The sequence below is a fragment of the Gossypium hirsutum genome, chromosome A07 (assembly GCF_007990345.1).
Source record: "Gossypium hirsutum isolate 1008001.06 chromosome A07, Gossypium_hirsutum_v2.1, whole genome shotgun sequence".
Taxonomy (NCBI): domain Eukaryota; kingdom Viridiplantae; phylum Streptophyta; class Magnoliopsida; order Malvales; family Malvaceae; genus Gossypium; species Gossypium hirsutum.
The window spans coordinates 19,581,655-19,595,219 of NC_053430.1; the positions used below are offsets into that span (position 1 = coordinate 19,581,655).

General features: G+C 34.5%; 1 long non-coding RNA gene across 3 annotated transcripts; it reads right to left on the minus strand.

Annotated features, from left to right (window-relative positions):
• Positions 1 to 6,891: 6,891 nt before the first annotated feature.
• On the minus strand, positions 6,892 to 13,386 carry LOC107953302 (uncharacterized). 3 transcript variants are annotated; one of them, XR_005930475.1, is made up of 7 exons: positions 13,234 to 13,370; positions 12,252 to 12,350; positions 10,495 to 10,706; positions 8,888 to 8,929; positions 7,885 to 7,995; positions 7,225 to 7,287; positions 6,892 to 7,142 (listed from the first exon to the last, which is right to left on the minus strand). It is a non-coding gene; the product is annotated as an uncharacterized lncRNA (long non-coding RNA). The 3 variants fall into 3 exon arrangements; XR_005930476.1 differs by lacking the exon at positions 8,888 to 8,929 and having other exon boundaries at positions 13,234 to 13,386; XR_001699172.2 differs by lacking the exon at positions 8,888 to 8,929 and having other exon boundaries at positions 6,892 to 7,287.
• Between the last annotated feature and the right edge of the window lie 179 nt (positions 13,387 to 13,565).

Below are 13,565 nucleotides of genomic sequence, written 5' to 3' on the forward strand. Positions count from 1 at the left end.
GTGGCTTGAATTATTGAAAAATTATGATATGGTCATTGATTATCATCCGGGAAAAGTCAATCTGGTTGTAGATGCTCTGAGCAGAAAGTCTCTGTTTGTGTTGCGAGCAGTGAATACTCGATTGTCATTGGCAGATGATGGCTCAATTTTAGATGAGCTAAAAGTTAAACGGACATTTTTGCAGCATATCTGTGAAGCTTAGAAAAATGATACTGAATTACAAGCTAAACGAGTACAATGTGAGTTAATTTCCGACTCAGAATTTCAAATTGGATCTGATGATTGTCTGTTGTACAGAAGTAGAGTATGTGTACCGAGGAATTCAAAGTTTGTACAGAAGATTTTACACGAAGCCCATAATGGTATTATGTCTGTTCATCTGGGAAGTAATAAAATGTACAATGATCTGAAAAAGATGTACTGGTGGCCAAGAATGAAATGTGACATTTCTGAATTTGAATCTAAATGTTTGATATGTCAGCAAGTTAAAGCAGAACATCAGGTACCCTCAGGACTGTTACAACTAGTCATGATACCGGAATGGAAATGGGGAAGAATTACAATGAATTTTGTGTCAGGATTACCCCTATCTCCGAGAAAAAAAGATATTATTCGGGTAATCGTTGACCGTTTGACAAAGTCTGCACACTTTATTCCAGTACGTACGGATTTTTCCTTGGATAGATTGGCTGAGTTGTATGTTTTTGAGATTGTCAAATTACATGGTATGCCAGTTTCTATTATTTCTGATAGAGATCTACTGTTTACATCCCTTATCTGGAATAAGTTACAAGAAGCTTTTGGTACTCAATTACATTTCAATACTGCATTCCATCCACAGATTGATGGTCAATCCAAGCGTGTGATTTAGATTCTAGAAGATATGTTTCGATGTTGTATTTTAGAATTTGAAGGCAGTTGGGAGAAATATCTGCCGTTAGTCAAATTTGCATATAACAATAGTTATCAGTCAAGAATAAAGATAGCACCGTGTGAGGCTCTGTATGGTCATAAATGTAGAACTCTATTGTTTTGGACCGATCTTAGTGAGAAAAAGATACATGGAGTTGATTTGATCCGTGAAACTGAAGAGAAAGTGAAAAATAATATGAGATAGCCTAAAAGCAACTTCCGATCGTCAAAAATCCTATGTGCATCTTAAATAGAAAGAAATAGAATTTTAAGTTGGCGACAAGGTATTCTTGAAAGAATTGCCTTGGAAGAAAGTTTTTCAGTTTAGCCGTAAAGGCAAATTGAGTCCACAATTTATTGGCCCGTATAAAGTTATTAAAAGAATTGGACCTGTTGCATAACGATTGACACTACTACCAGAACTTGACAAGATTCACAATATCTTTCACGTGTCTATGATACGATGATATAGGTTGGATCCTTCACATATTATCTTCACGACAGAGGTTGAGATTCACCCTGACATGACTTACAGTGAGGAATTGATCAGAATTTTGGCATGTGAGATGAAAGAATTGAGAAATAAAAAGGTAGAAAGTTCTTTGGCAACGACATGGATTAGAATAAGCTACATGGGAATCAAAGGAAACAATGAGGAAGCGATATCCAAACCTCTTTACTGATAAGATTTTCGAGGACGAAAATTCTTAAAAGGGGGAGAGATGTAACAGTCCGTTTTCAGTAAAATCGAAACAGTGGTTTCGAGATCCGTTTTCAGTAAAATCGAAACAGTGGTTTCGAGACCACAAATCAGAGTCAAAAAGAATTTTTTTTAATAGTAGTGCATGGTCTGCATTATAATAGGAATAATGTATGAAAATTTCATTAAGAAAATTTTACCGATTAAATTTCTAATTTAATAAATGACCAAATTGCATAAAATGCAAAAGTTGAGGGGACAAATCCACTGTGAGACCCTTACACCAAAAGCACTTCGCAAACTCAGCATACCCCGAGTGTAAGATTAGAGACTTTGACATTGATATGTCAACTCCCAACTCCGCTAGAGTCTGTTTATAAATCTTGGCGATCTCGATGCCGCATATAACAACATCATCCCCCAGGATCGCATACTTATAAAACTTCTGTTCTAGTAGCTATAAGTATCAAATAGCTATGGAATTCAAAATTTGAGGTCCTTATATGACAATTAGACCATTAAATAAAGTTAGTAGATAAGTATGATGATTCATCAATGGAAATTTAATTAAAGAAAAGGATGAAATTGGAAAGTAAAAGATGAAAAGATCATAAATTAATAAAATAAGAAAATATCATCATTTTCATCATCTTTTCTAAATAGGAAAACATGGAAACCGTAGCTAAGAGAAAAGAGCTCAAGCAAGCTTACTTAACTTAATTAGGTAAGTATTCTTGTCCAGTTTTTAGTAATTTTTATATTTCCTAGATCATAATAGCTTAATCTAGCTATCTTGGGGATTAATTTGTAAAGATAGCAAAGTATTAGAATTTTCCCATAGATGAGTATGTATGAATTATGAAGTTTTATGGTAGAAAATGAAAGGTTGTTGATAGGTAAACAACTTTTGTAAAATGAATTTTGATAAAATTGTGGTTTAGGGACTAAATTGAAAAGATGTAAAATTTATTGGAAAATTTTAAATTTTGTGAATTACATGGGCTGAAAATGTTATATGTAAAAATTAACTAGGTTTAGAATAAGGATTAAATTGCATGAATTTTATTTTTCGAGCCTAGGGACGAAATCATAATTAATCAAAAGTATAAGGGAAAAATGATAATTTTGTATAAAATGTGAATTGGATGGAATTGAATGTGAATTTTATTAAATTGAGTTAAATTTACTCGTATAGATCTGGATAAACCTAGTTCAGAATTGGATTAGGGAAAACAAAATTATCGAAATAATAGTCTACGAATACGAATATTATCGAGCTAAGTTTGTGTAACTAAATTGTTTATATTTATATTTTTGAATTGAATGTTATTTATGTGAATTGTGTAATTGTTATTTATATGAAATTGATTTCATATCCGACAAAGATTGATAAATATCAAGTCCCGTTTGAATAAATGAAATTCGATGGATACAGGATTTTCCGTATTGGTTGTAGTTCTACATATGTTGTGACACACCATAGCTAGAAAGAACGTCCCGTTATAAGCCCTCTCAAGCTTCCCGTTATATGGTTCTTGCGAGTTTCCTGTTAATAAATCTTCGGAGCATCCCGATCGGTTGTGATCCTGCATGTGTTGTGGACACACCACAGCTCTTATGAGCTTCCCGATTAAAGGCTTTTTGTGAGCTTCTAGATATGGTTCAATTGAACTTCCAAATATATGGCTATCCAGAGCTTTCCGATTAATGGCTCTTCGGAGCTAGCCGTTAGTGGTTCATACAAGCTTCCAGATTATAGTTCTTATAAGCTTCCCGTTATACAGCATGGACAAACTTCCCGTTACATTACTCATATGAGCTTCCCGTTATATGGCTTGAGATAGTGCTTTCCATTTATGTGCTCTTATGAGTATTCTCGAATATGAATCTACGGATTATAGTTTTGTACACTTAGTGTGTACTACCTGTGTATCTATTGATATTTTAAATAATTCGACAAGTAAAAATCCTGACATGAGAACCTATGAATCCAAATTAAATCATTATTTGTATATATATAATACATAGAACTTGACTTTTGATGAGCTTATCTTTATTCTTGATATTCACAAGAAATAAATAACTAACATGTTTGGTGAGATTTTGTGCTTAGATTTTTGGCCAAGTGGTTTGGAATGTATTTGTATGCTTACCATAAATGTAAATGAATGGTAAGATAATTTCCATTATACGAACTTACTAAGCATTAATTGCTTACTCTGTTTTATTTCTTCTGTTTTATAGTACTTGGAGGCTCGTAAAGATTGGAAGTTGGTCGGAGCTACATCACGCTATCCTACAGCTCGTTTTAGTATAAATAGCAAAAAAATTCTTTTGAGTATAATGGCATGTATGGGTTAAAATGCTCAAGGATGACATATATGTGTTTGATTGGGATTAGCCATTGGTTTGGCTTGTAAATGGTATGTTTTGTTATTAAAAAATGGTCTTAATATGCTTAATGTGTGTTTGAAATGGATGATTAATGAAAATCATATAGACATATTGATTATGATAATAAAATTGATAGAACATGCCTATATGTACATATGGTATTTTGGTAAGTATAGATATTTGAACATATGTATTGATATGTCTTACATAATAATTATTTTGGTTTGATTTGAATGATTTATATTGGATTAGGAACGTGTTTAAATGTTAATGTAGGTGAAAGACAAGTTTGGGTGAGAAATAAGACTTGGAAATCACCTTATTTTTTCCATACGGGTAGAGACACAGGTGTGTGTCTCAGTTGTGTGTGACACACAACCATGTGCATGGGCGTGTGGTTCGACTGTGTGTCCCCTGCATCTTTAAAATTGAAAAATAAAATGCTCAGGTATTTTCACATCAAACAAAGACACAGGCGTGTGTTTCAGTTGTGTCTGGCACACGAGCGTGTGACTTGGTCGTATGGCCCTGGATCTAATTAATGTAAATTAAAATGTTCACATGGCCTAGCACATGGGCGTATGGCTTGGCCGTGTGACCCAAGTCAGTAACCACCCTAATTTAGACACAATCGTATGTCCCTAATTCAAATGTCCACACGGCCTGAAACACGGGCATGTCTCTTGACCGTGTGAGACACATGGTTTGGTTACACAGGCATGTGTCCCTTGTACCTTGAAAAATTTTGAGATTTTGCAAAAAATTCTCTGAGTTCCCAGTTTAGTCCCGACTTGTTTTAAATGCATATTTTGGGCCTCGAGGGCCCATTTAAGGGACAATATGATTGATTTCGAATATGAATTAACTATATTTGTTCTGTAAACTTCGGTAATGCTCTGTAACCCTATTCCGAAGACGGATATGGGTTAGGGGTGTTTCAAGAAGATTGAACAAGATTGTCATTCTACAAGATGGGGAAGGTTGTATTACGAAAGATGAGGTTGAGATGGAGGGTATTACTCGTAATTATTTCTAATCCCTTTTTAAGTCAAAGTGGATTGGAGATATAAATCATATTTTATCTAGGATAAGAATGTATTTCTAATGAGGGAAATGGTTTTTTTTGATAGAATAGTACTCAACGAAAGAAGTATTGGAGGCGTTGAATCGTTTGGGTCCAACAAAGGCGTCGGGGGATGATGGTTTTCCTACTATTTTCTATCAAAGGTGTTGGCATATTGTTAGGAAGGACATTACGTCTTTCTGCTTGGAGGTTCTTAATGAAGGTAAATCTCTAATTCCATTAAATGTTACAAATATTATTCTCATTCCAAAAATTTCTTGCCCGATGAATCTAACGAATTTTAGGCCAATAAGTTTATGCACGATTTTTTATAAGGTGGTTACTAATATGGTAGCTAACCAATTCCAAAGGGTGTTTGGGGATTGCATTGATAGGGCCTAAAGTGTCTTTATGCTAGGTAGATTTATATTAGGTAATGTTTTATTGGCTTATGAGATTTTACATTCTTTTCGATAAAAAAGGATGGGGAATAAGGGATTTATGACACTCAAACTTGACATAAGCAAAGCTTATGATCAAGTGGAATGGGGTTTTTTGAAAATTATGATGGAACGAATGTGTTTTGCCTGTAGATGGGTGGAAACAATTATGAGATGTATTTCATCTGTTTCATATTCGATGGTTTTAAATGGGAAAGTAAAGGGAAAGTTTGAGCCGAGTAAGGGACTTCGACAAGGTGACCCTTTAAGCCCGTTTATTTTTTTTATTTGCAGCGAAGGATTATCTATGCTTATGAGACTGGCTTTAGACTAATGAGTAATTAAGAGAGGCAAGTTTAGTAGGAGGGGTCCATAGATAATACACCTTTTATTTGTGGATGATTGTGTGCTTTTTGGGTAAGCTACTGATAGAAAGGCAAATTCACTGAAATGAATTTTGTAGGAGTATGAAGTATGTTCAGGGCAATACATTAATTATGATAAATTTGTCGTGTTATAGCCTGAACACTTAAGAAGAGTATCGGACTTGGGTTTCTAATTATTTGAGAGTTCAAAAATCAAATGAAATTAAAAGGTATTTGGGGCTTCCAAATATGGTGGGGCAAAAAAAGAGAGTTGCATTTCAAGCTTTAAAGCATCACGTCAAAAAAAAATTGATAATTGGAGTACATGACTTTTGTCGCAAGGTGGTAAGGAGGTTTACATTAAAGCGATATTAAAAGCTATCCTAGCGTATTCAATGTCTTGTTTTTTGTTATTGGAAGGTATAATAGCAAGGTTTTGGTGGCAAAAAAATCATGGCAGGAAAGGTATTCATTGGTGCCAATGGTCTAGTTTGTGTGAGCTTAAAGAGAATGGCGGTTTGGGATTTCGGGATTTCAATGTCTTGACTTCTTTTAATATTGCTTTGCTTGCTAAGCAGGGTTGGCGTATTTTTACTAATCTAAACTTGTTATTAAGCCACGTCCTAAAAGCTAAATACTTTTCGTGTTATGACTTTTTGCAAGAACGATTAGGTAATTTACCTTCTTTTACCTAACAAAGGATTTGGTCAACAAAGGGTCTGTTGCAAGATGGTCTTGGTTGTAGGGTTGGTATAGTAGACCGAATCTCTATTCGTGAGGATGCTTGGTTGGCATAGGCTGAAATTTTCAAAATATATGGTAAATTAGCAACAATAATATTGAAAATGTTTATGATTTGATTGACCATTCTCAAAGGAAATGAAAGGTGGGTTTGATAAGGGATACTTTTAAGGATAATGTTGCGAACAAAATTCTAAGAATCCCTTTAGCCAAGTCAGAGCATGAGGATATGGTTGTATGGAGAGGCGAACCTTCAGGTGTTTTCTCGGTGAGAAGTGATTATAAGTTGCTCCTTGATGGTGGTTGTGATAATCAACTTACAGAATTACAAAATACCATGAAAGGATTTTACAAGAAGTTATGGGGATTAAATTTAAATTCAAAACAACAAATCATAACTTGTAAAATTTCCTGGAATTTTTAACCTACACTAGCTAATCTCTATAACAAACAAATTGGAGTCAACACAGCTTGTCCAAAATGCGGAAGGGGTCCTGAAACTGTTGACCATATTTTTAGGAGTTGTCCTGTCACAGTGGAAATGTGGAATGAGTTGAATCTTGGTTGGTTACTATCTCAACCACTGCTAAATATAAGGGAGTGTCTAACCTGGGTTTTTCAGAGTGGTTCAGTTGATAATTGTAGGAGGATTTGTTGTGCGATGTGGGTAACCTGGAATGAGAAAAACAAAACATTACATGAGGGTTCAAGAAATTCTGGTCAATGGGCAGCAAAAAGCATTGGAAAAATATATTAAAGATGTAGCACCCCAAACCTGGCCCAGACGTTATGACCGGATCCGACATGCCACATCGAAGCATTCAAAACATTTTATATTGTTGATCCAGAAAAACTTAGTTAGTGTTTTAAAAGATAATTTCATTATAGGTTAAAGTGAATGGAAGCTGTGCACCAGGTAGGAAACCGGAAAAGAGGTGGCGAGTCCATCGGACTGCTTAAGTACCAAGCTCCCTTCGGATCCAATCCTAGACATGCATACTGCCATTGCCACACCTTAACGTCATGGATATTTCTAGGAAACCGATTTGATTAAGTCATTTTTAGGAAAAGTGATTAATCTTGTAAAATACTTTTCTTGCGGAAGCTTTGCTTGTTGTCGTGTTATTTTGAAATCAATTGTTGTTTTTGAAAACGCGCTCTAAAGCTATCCAATTTCAACAGTTAAATATAAGTAATACCTATCTTAGTAATACATATTAAAACCATCAAAAATAATTAAGCAGCCTTATTACATTTAAAAACCCAAACCTTAACGTAAATAATAGGATGTCCAGTTCACCAGAAGAAAACCAAACTTTCAGAACGGGTGACCACTCCGAATTCCCTCACAGCTCCAAGCCCACTATGGTTGGGGATTTCCTGCATGGATAAAAATAAAAGGGGTGAGTTTGGGGAAACTCAGTGTGTAAGGAAAACCCATTCAAAGCCCAAGTCAGCTCAAGCCTATTGGGCCTAAGCCCATTCAGGTAACAGTGGTACTGGACCGGAGCCCTTATCAGATTACAATAAACTGGGCCTTAGCCCCTTATTCAGATAACAGTATGGCCCATAGGCCCATTTCAAAATACATGCAACATCAATAAACATATACAAGCCCATTTGGGGAGACTACTCAACCCACCAACCACTACACTCCACCTGTACCAACCATACACTCCATGTGGGGAATAGCTCAACCCACCCAGCCCAACACTCCACAGTTGCAGCCTTGCTGCTCAGTTAACAGTAAATTGAGGCAAAGCCTCCAGTACGTGGACAAGCTACTTTCAGTACTTCCTCCGTCAATATCCCAATCCCATGCATCAGATAATAACAACATGACATGCAGTAAATAACAACAGTCAAACATGCATTTAGGTCAATTTAACCCTAGGGGTATTTCGGTAATTTTACACCTAGGGGTATAACAGTAATTTTCCATACATAGGGGGTATTATAGTAATTTAGCTGCTTTTAGGGTTTTTCATGCATATTCCTACTTTTCACGTACTAACAGAATCACGTACCGAGGATTCTTACCGAATTGGGCCTGTTGGCCCATCATTCCAATTTTGGCCCATTAAGCCCAAAAATATCGAGGGCACAGAAATCATGCACTTTGCAGTCCAAATTTTGTAGCTTACCAAAAATATTAATCGATTTACCTCACGAACATTTGCACACTCGCAAATCTACAAAATACCGGTTTTCGGCATTTCGGCTTTTCGACTTTTACTGATCTAGACTAAGAAAGAGGGTGTTAGTTACACACCTGTTTGCGACGATATGCTGACGAGATCCACACACGAACTGCCTACAATTGGATTACTAACACGTTAATCTAACTATTCAAATACGAACTACGTATTAACCCCTTACAATATTCGGCCAACCACACCTACAGATCATAGTAAGCTTATAAGAAATCAATAAGCAACTCATTAACAATTTTTTGTCAATGTTTACCACATAATCATAATTTCACTGCAAGCTGTCTTCCTGAGCAACAGTCACTAAATCATTTATAACTGGAGCTACGAAACTCCAAATCAAGTTCCGTTAATTTTCCCTGAAAATAGACTCATATATATTCTATCCATAAAATTTTCAGAATTTTTGGTTTGGCCAATCAATACCAGATTTTTCTTAACGTTTCCCATGTTTCACTGTTTGATTAATCTGACGACTTTTCATTACAAATCAAATTTCTCATTGTACAGAATTCAAAATATGTTCTCGTTTATTTCATTTGAAACTAGACTCATTAAGCTTTAATTACATAATTTATTCACCTTCTAAATCATCTCTCACAATTTATGGCGATTTTCCAAAGTCACGTTACTGCTGCTGTCCCAAGCAGATTTATTACCAAATTCACTCTTTCACACATAACTTGCATGCATGTTATTTAAACATGTATATCACCAATAAATCATCACATATCTATGATTTTACTTAAGTATAATCTCCATTTAATCATTTTAAAGCACAACATGTTAGCTGATTTTTCCCTTTAGCATCTAAGGTACATCCATGTTCATTTGTTTGGCTCAACTTCACCTAACTTCCATTTTTCATCAAAAGAACATGAAACAACAACCATTTCCTTCATTTTAATTCATGACCAAATGCTCACAACACAACCAAAAACCAAAATATTCTTCAATAGTTAAGGTAGAATCAAGAAGAACTCATGAACATCAAGATAGAAGCAAACTACCATGAACTTACCTTCAATTTTCTTCCCCAAGTGACCGAACATTCAAGAGCTTTCTCCTCTCCTTTCTCTTCTCTAACTTTAGGCTATGATGAACAAAGATGGACAAAACTTTGTTCTTTTCACCCCTTTTTCTTTTAATAAAATTTCATATTTCATCCATTTAATTCTTTAATACAAAAGACATGAAATGCCCATCATGGAACATTTACCTAAACCATTATCATGGAACATTTACCTAACCCATTATCATGGAATATTTACCTAATCCATTATCATGGAACATTTACCTAACCCATTATCAATTTGTACCATGAATTATGGATATCAAGTGCTCATATTGTCTACAACAACATGATGGCTGGCCACTTCATGTAAAATGGGAGGTTTGTCATGCAAATCCTCCTATTTTGCACTCCTATTTATTTGGCCACTTCAATTTAGCCTATAGCATTTTTAAACATTTTCACATAGGTCCTATTTCATAATTTCACCCCCTTTTTCTTATGGAACAAAAATTAACTAAAATTGTCGGGTTCTATCTTAAGCTTGGGCCTTCTAGAGGCCCACTAACATAATTAAACCTATGCCAACATTCACAGAATTCCCGAAAATTGGGGCGTTACAAAGGAACTAGACAAAGTGGGAGAACGAATGCTTACCAGGAATCGCATGGGTCCAGAGTGGGTTCCTCCGAGAGACCCATTTGTTTGTATTAATTTTAATGTCGCTTACGATCCAAAAGAGTTCACATCGGGGTCAGAACTGGTTGCTAGAAACATTAGAGGGGAGATTTTGGTCACCAAATCTACGCTGCTTGGGGGAGTAGTGTCTCCGTTTGCAGCAGAAGCTCTCGAGTGCGATCAAGCAGTGGCTTTGGACAGAAGTATGGGCATTGACATGGTTGAAATAGAAGGGGATTTATTATCAGTTATCAAAAAAAGTAAAGCAAAAGAGTAAGTATAGATCTAAGATTGAGGCTTTAATTAGAGATATCCAGCAAATCAAAGGAGGGTTCAAAGAAATACATTTAAGATATCTACCCAGAACAGCAAACTGAATGGCTCATGCAATCGCAACTAAGGCCTTCTTTGGTTTACCAGTGAAGGCCAGTGTGGTGCAGTGAGGGATAGTAAACTTAAATTTTTGGTTCAATAGCACAGTGCAGTGAAAACTTATTTCAGCCACACTGATATGCTGAAAACAGGCTGGAGGGTTCAGCTGTAGTGAAGGCCAGTACAATTGTAGGTATTTTTTTGAGACAAACATACCCATACTTTTATTTATTATTTTACCATTTTAGCCTTGAAACTTAAATTAATTTCTTCCCCAACAACAGTTGTTTTCAGATTTGGGAACGAAACAACCATTTTCTTTTTTGCTTTGTTCTTGGTTGTGGCTACTTTTTGAAGGTATTTTCATTAATTTCTTGTTATCTCTAGTTCTGGCTTCTTCTACTCTTCTTTGTCACAGTTGTTATTATTATTACTATTATTTTTGAGAACGAAACAACTATTTTCTTTTGCTTTGTTCTTGGTTTAGCAGTGTTTTAACACTGATTTCTCCCCTCTTTTTTGCTTTGTTCTTGGTTGTGGCTGAGGTATTTTCATTAATTTCTTATTATCTCTAGTTCTGGCTTCTTCTACTCTTCTTTGTCGTAGTTGTTAGTCCTTTTGACTATTGATGTTAAAGTAGTAGATTAATGATCTAATGTTTTAGAAGTGCATTTGGTTAATTCTTTGTCTGTTTGCTGAGAAATGTGAGGTTAAAAAAAAACTTTTACCATTTCTGTTTTGTTATTATTGCACTCAAATTTAAAACCCTGAATAGCAAAAAATAAGCTTAGTTGAATTTGGAGAATTGAAAAGAAAATAGACTTTGGCCTTGATGGGGTTGAGTTTTTGGAAGTATATACAAATAATTCTTTGTTTGTTTGCTAATAAATATGAGGAAAAGCAAGATGAACTTTTCCCATTTTTGTTTTCTTCATATGAGCCTATTTTGATTTTCTTTGGCACTCAAATTTGAAGTCCTGAACACCAAAACTAAACTTAGTTGAATTTGGTTAATTGAAAAAATATATGGGAACTGAAAAAAAAAAACAAGTCCTTGTTGTGTTGATGGGATTGAGTTTTTAGAAGTACATTGGGATAAATTCTTTGTTTGTTTGCTATGAAAAGTGAGAAGAAAATGAACCTTACAATTATATAAATTCTTTGTTTGTTTGTTATGAAATGTGAGAAAAAAAAGTGAGCTTAGTTCAACATTCAATATTCTGTTCTTATGATTTGTGTCTTGCAGGTTGGAGGCTCTGAGGTGCCTACTTCATTTGTTAGTGTAGAAGCAGGCAAGGTATGTATTTGAAATAGTGAAACTTGTTTAAAATCGTGTAACTGTGAGGAAAAATGTAAAATCTTACCTACAAGTTTGATGTCTGTGTTATCACCAACCATTGTGCCCCATCTTTCTTAAATCCTGTGAAGTCTGAAGTAAACTCTGTTTTATGCTTATCAGCCTCCTGAAAATGAAAACATATCAACAATTTTAAGTCATTTCTGTAGAACAAAACAAAAGTCAATCCTATCAAGTAGTATCACCATTATTAAAGACATCTGATATTGCCATGCTTCAAAAATACTCTTGATAGGAGCCCACTCAACTATATTCGCTTCATGCATATGTAAATGCAGACAAATGAAAGTCATTACTCCAAAACAAAAGTCATTTCACATGCATAGTTCATGCTTTTCTAAGTTGATCATGCTAACTTTCATAAGCCGAAACACTAGTAAAAGTCATTACTCCAGCACTTTCAATTCACATTTATAATCAGTAATCCAAATATACCACATCTAGAACAATTTATCAATTTAAATTATATTCAACAAGTACTATTAAAATTTTAAATCTGAAACTAAGAAGGAACAAAGATTTTTATTACAGAGAGATAAAAAAAACCAAAAGAAAAAAGAGAAGAGAGTGGAAGGTCAAACTTTATCAATGGCATGGGTTCTTAAAAAATTATTTGATAACAAAGTAGCTTCTTTTTATTGGGAAATCTGGGTATTCTTTCTTAAGTTTGCTGAGAGAGAAAGAAATGGCAGTAAGTTTTTTTTTTCTTTTAACTTTATTGTGTTTTGGTTTAGTTTACAGTACTTTTATGTTTGTTTCCCGAGAAAATTTCAAATAAGCTGAGAATTATGGAATTCATTTTATCAAAAACTCTTGTTCTTATTATTTATATCTAAATTTCTATCATAAAAACTCAAATTCCATAGCTTTCTAAACCATAGCAGATTATCAATTAGTCACTATAACAAAAATTATCAAGTGGGTTTTGAAGAGAATTAAGCAAGGAGTTCAAAACTACTAAAATGTAACAAAATTAACTAGAAATTCACCTTGAATTTTGATCTCAAATTGCCGAAATTTCAAAGCTTTTCTTCTCCAACATTCGGCTCCCCAAAAGATGAATATGCAAGCACTAACATTTTTGTGTTTTGTTTTACCAATATTTGAGTTATTACTAATTTACTATATTTGCCTTTCTAATTGATTTTAAACCGGCACATATAGCATGGACATATACGGCACTCATCAAATTAAAAGGGTTATTTACCAATTAAGTACTTAAAATCAGTCTTCACTAATAATTTCATCTTAACAATCTCCAAATTACCGTCTATGCTTTTGTCTAAGGTTAATTTACAACATAAGCACTCAAACTTATAAA